Source organism: Papaver somniferum, chromosome 4 (assembly GCF_003573695.1).
Source record: "Papaver somniferum cultivar HN1 chromosome 4, ASM357369v1, whole genome shotgun sequence".
NCBI classification, from domain to species: Eukaryota; Viridiplantae; Streptophyta; class Magnoliopsida; order Ranunculales; family Papaveraceae; genus Papaver; species Papaver somniferum.
The window spans coordinates 154,497,544-154,503,543 of record NC_039361.1 but is presented as its reverse complement, the minus strand read 5'-3'; positions in this window follow the sequence as shown (position 1 = coordinate 154,503,543).

Here is a 6,000-nt window from a genome sequence, read left to right as displayed (position 1 = left end):
ATGGAGAAAAACCCTGAGACCTAGTCCATATTTGAACACCACACTATATTAAGCCGCTACATATACTAGTCTACTCCAAGTTAACTTCGGACTAGAATGTAGTTGAGCCCTAACCAATCTCACACTGATAAAGGTACAATTGCTCTTCTTACGTCTCTAAATCCCAGCAGGAATCTACACACTTGATTCCCTTTGCTGATCTCACCCACAACTAAAAGTTGCTACAACCCAAAGTCGAAGACTTGATAAACCAATATGTCTCATACAAAAAAGTCTATTGAATAGATAAATATGTCTCCCACAGATATACCTATGAGTTTTGTTCCGTCTTTTGATAAATCAAGGTGAACATGAACCAATTGATTCACCGAACTTATATTATCGAAGAACAGCCTAGTAATATCAATCACCTCACATTAATCTTAATCATATGGTAGCGAAACAAGATATTGTGGAATCACAAACGATGATACGAAGATATTTGTGACTAATTTTTATCATGCATATCGTAGATTAAATCTTGAGAAAATCTTAGAAAAGATAGTACTCAATCACGATAGAAAACAACAAGATCGGAACACGCAACTACAAAGAAAATATTTGGGTCTGGCTTCATAATCCCAATGAAGTCTTCAAGTCATTAACCTAGCTACAAGGTTTTGGAAAAACCTAAGGTTAAAGGAGAATCGACTCTAGTCGCAACTAGTATCACACGGGAGGTGTGGGGATTAGGTTTCCCAGTTGCTAGAGTTCTCCCTTATATAGTCTTCAAATCAGGGTTTGCAATGAATGTTACCTTGGTAACGAAGCATTCAATATTCATCGTTAGATGAAAACCTGATCATACTCAAGCTAATATCTTTCAACCGTTAGATCGAACTTAGCTTGTTACACACAAATGAAAAGTGACTTCATTTAGATATGAGTAACCGTACCTAAACGTGTACAATTTGTTGGCTCAAAAATAGTTAACCGAAGTTAGCCATATGGACACTTTCATATCAACCTCATTAATCTTAACCATAACTAGTTCAAATGACTCAAATAAAAGTATTTATAGAGTTGTTCAATTGTTTATATTCTCATAGACACAATTGAAGCAAAATCGATTTTGATTCACTCGAATCAAGTCATGAATATTATATCTACGATTTGAAAAAGATTGCATTCCCTTATTAGATAAATGTATTAGTTCATGAACAAACCGTTTTTAGAACATTATCCACTCAAGCATGCAAACGGGTAAGCATCCTTAGTGGCCGGACCAAGTTTTAGTTTGCCAGTATACGAACGGGTACGCATACCACCAAACTCAGTAAAGTCCCGGAACTTGAACCTCACGCCAGTATGCATACAGGTATGCGTACTTAATTCTCGGACCTCTACCAAACCAATCAGTACGCATAAGGGTACGCATACCATGGTTCCAAGACTTAGATCACACATATGCAAGTATGCATACTATGTTTATGTCCAATTGTTCTAAACTCTCATTTCAACCATTGAAACATTCTCGGAAGACGACAATATCTGTCTCACACAAATTATTAGCTTCAAAACAATATCCAAGTGATCAAATGATCAATACGAAACATTCTGAGTCTATATTAAATTGATTGTCTCACACAAATCATGTAAGATGTTACCAGACGATTTTCACATGATCATACTTTGACTTTCATCAAGAATATAAGATGAACTTGGTTAAAGTGAAAGCTTACCAACACATATTTCGAGAAATATGTAAGCGAGTTAAACTCAGCTTGAAATATTAAATGTGCTTAATTGAAGTCTATATAGCTATACGACTTTTGTCTCAATAGGATATAGAGTAGATAGACTTTCGAGTGATAGATGAGTTCAAGTCTCCACATACCTTTTGTTGATGAAGTTTCACAAGCTCCCCTTAGTAGTTCTTCGTCTTCAATCGATGAATTCCTTGAAGTCTAATGCTCAACTATTCTTTCTATCCTAATACGAGACTTAGCTATAAGTAGACTAGAAATCAAGACTTATAGTTTTGACAACTAAACTTGACAAACAAGCTTGAGATAGTAACGCTTGCGGTTACGACCGAGCAGTGCTCTAACACCCTATATTTCATAGATTAAGATATCTCCATATTATTTCTAGGTGATATTGTGAGGTATAATAAATTAGGTTACGAAATGTATAAACCTTAATTCTAGGGAGCATCTTCTAAAGATAATTAAGGTTCTGCTAGAAAATTTGTACAAGTATCCTCTAAAGATAATTAAGGTTCTACTAGAAGATATACAAGAGCAATTCCTAAACAGAACCGGTATTCTGCTAGGAATTCATAGGCGCACGGTTACAACTAAAGCAGGTATTACATTTATTCCGAAATCTGGTAAAATACAATTATGTAACATCTCAAATCATTGTGTTTCAATATAGACTGGGTCTCGGGGTCTTTTTACAAGATTGTATTTTCCGCATTATATTTTTATATCTTTATAACCGAAATATCACAGGTTGTACGTTATTAAACCTATATAGTATTTTACTCAACAGTAAAGAACTACAAGACTCATTTATTTTTAGAATTATGTTCATGAACGGTTCGGGTACATACTAGGTTCACCAATCTTATATACAGTTTCATAACCTAACATATTAGCTATACAAGGATTTTCCATATAAGATCCTAAAAAAAGATAGTGGGATACTAGTTACCCTTTCTTTTTCACGCCGTTTTTGCGCTAGATAAGTTTATATCATATCTCCGTGGGTATAAGGTCATAGTCTATTTTTATCATACTGAACTCAAGTATCTTCTTTCTAAGAAATACTCGAAGTTTCTCCCGATCAACAGTAAAGATCCGATACTTGATATGGGACAAGTTTAACTTGGACGGCCAAAGAAATCAATACCCAAGTAATAATCTAGTATTTACTCGAACTAATATGAACCGAATTCCAAAAATACAAGTCTTGTAATCTTTCTCTCAAGATGCAAATTTCTCAAGGATAAATCTTGTAGGTTCTATACATTTTTTTAGGCTTTAAAAACCACCTAGGTTATTTAACGTTCTACTTATGATATTTCAATTATAAAGATAAAGAATGTAATGCGGAAAAGAAATAACACAAGACACCGGAAATTTTATTAACGAGGGAAACTGTAAAGCAGAAAAGCCTCGAGATCCAGTTCAAAACTTGATCACCACATTGTATAATTTTACTTTAAAGATATTATCCTATTACCAGACCTCAGAATGGAATGTGGTTAAGACCGAACCGACACTAGATACGAGTAATTCAGCTTCAGTTGCGCTCCTTTACGTCTCTTGGATCTTACAAGTACGCAACATGATTCCATTAGCTAATATCCTTTACAACCCTAAGAGTTACTTTAATCTAAGTGAATAATCTTATGACTATTATCCCTCTAACAAAAAGCCTAGTTGATTTTCTTCGGAAATATATTCAATCAAGGTATAGAAATTTATATGCTCTGATCATGGATCTTCAAGAAAATATCATACCAAGCAAACTCATATATTGGGTTGAATTTACTCTCTTAAAATGTTATAGAGATCTATAATCAATTATACCCCACAAGAAAATATAAATAAATCAAATCAGAAGTTATTTAGATGTCTATCTTGTGGAATCACAAAGTTTGAGACGAAGAGTACTTTGTGGTTTATATCAATCAAGTACCCGATCAAAAGTATCGAGAACTTAGAGATCAATAAGAACAAGATCCTGAAAAAAAAACTATTAGGTAAAAGATAGTTTGATCGGGCTTCACGAATCTCTTAGTGAATACTTTCAAAGGCTTAACCTAAATATGTTTCTTGGAGGAAACATAAGTTTTTAGAGGACGACTCTAGTCTGAAACTAGGACACAGAAGTGATGAGGTTCAGTTTTTATTATGCAAGGAGTCCTTTATTTATACTTATGAAGAACCTTGGTAGCTTACGAACAAAGCTAATCTCGTGAACTATTTCCTTGTATGGAACTTCCAAGTAAGAGAAACTTGTATGGACGACTCTAGTATGCAAATATGAATTACGCATGAAAGCGTGTGCGGGTGATACAATTGAGGTCTAAGATAATACTCAAGGTCATATGTCGAAGACTCTAGTCACAGGACTCTAATTGAAACAATGCATAAAGATAAACGCGAAATACCTAAGCACAACCTCAGAAGTTGGGAAGAACCTCGAAGTTGTCATTTGAGTCAAGACATGGAAAACTAGATAGTCATTACGAAGAGCTGTCTCATATCCAAATAAGTGTATGGCAGGAAAACTAATTAGGTCCCAAATGTCACGTGACTACTTGAGACGTAATTCATTTACATATAATCCACATGTTCATACAATATATTACCTCCTTTTAAAAAAAAATGTGATAGGCCAAACTTAAAATGTAAAAGTATCTCTTATTTAAAAACGGAGAGAGTATAAGTATCCAAAAAGGCTGATAATGTAAACAAGATTTTTATTAATAGAAATTATACTTCTTATAATTCTCTCTCTCTCTTCTGATTCTCTTTCTGTCTAGTTGTAAAGTTCTCTAACCAACTTGAAAAATAATCAGAATTCCTAACTTGACAGACAAGATCACCAAATATCCGATCAGAGATATGAAACTAGAGTTATTGACTAAGATTGTGATTCCAAATTAAATACAACAATCAGAATATTATGAATGTACGTTTCTCATACGAGTTGATGCATCTTCAGTAGCGATCGAGAAGAGGATTTCTAACATCATGAGAGATTATTTGTGGGTGGATCCACTGAGAAGAAGAATATTTGTTGGGTAGCTTGGAAGAAACTTAGTAAGTCAAAGGAGCTCGGTGGAATTGGTATGAAGAATCTTAGAGCGATAGACAAAGATTTACTAACTAAATAGGGATGGAGATACTCAATAGAGAAGAATGCACTATGGAGGAAAGTTGTGGAGTTAAAATCAAAATCAGGTGTATAAGATCTGGGAAAAATAATACTCCCTCCATTCCTTTTTTAATAGGATGGTTTCTATAAATAAATGTTTCAAAAAAATAGGTTGGTTTACTAATTGGGAAAGTCAAATGTTACTTTAATTTTTTGGAACCATTTTTCTCTTAACTTCTTTTGATGACAAGTGTCATTGGACCACTTCACTTTACTTGTTTGGCTGCCAAGTGTTATGGGGACCATTTTACTTCACTTCTTTTATTGACAAGTGTCATTAGGACCACTTTCAATGATCAGTTTTCTTAATTTCCTTAAATTTCTCTAAAAACTAAACCAGCATATTAAAAATATTTTTAGGAGCCACTTTGGCTCTTGCCCAAAGAGAGAACGGAAGGGTATAATAAACCACGTGGAAAATGGTAATGAAAGTCCATTCATAAAGAATAAATGTTGTTGGAGATGAACTTCTCGATCAAGATTATGAATGACGAGGTTGTAAACTTTTGGAAGGATAAATGGTGGGACTAAGCTACATTATCCTTTTGATTGGCAGCTGAAAAAGATGTTAAGGTAGCAAATTTAATACAAGATGGGAACTAGCAAATTCAATTAAAAAATATCAAAGAGTAATGACGAAGAGATTACACGGGGAGAAGGATATTATAAATGAAAGTCAAAAGGACGATATACCATGAAAACTGGTTTCCAGGTTAGAAATTTAGAGACTTAGCTCTTAATTGGAAGACGGTAGTGGGCTTTAATTAGTTTTCAGGTTTGTATTGTGGGCTTGGGCTTTGGTCTCAAGTTGTTCCTTTTTCTTTTTTTTTCTAAAAACTTATGACTCAAGTCCATCTGCATCTGCAACTCATGGCATTTTTTTTTTTGGATATTATTAGATAGGAAGAAGTGAAATATCGTGGAGATTACTTCATAATGGTCTAGCAGTAGATTCGGACATTGTCTAACGAAATTTTCGTGAATTAATCTGTATACAATACATTGGAATCTGAATCTAAGTTGATTACATTGTTGGCTTGAGGATGCTAACAATGACATAAAACCGAT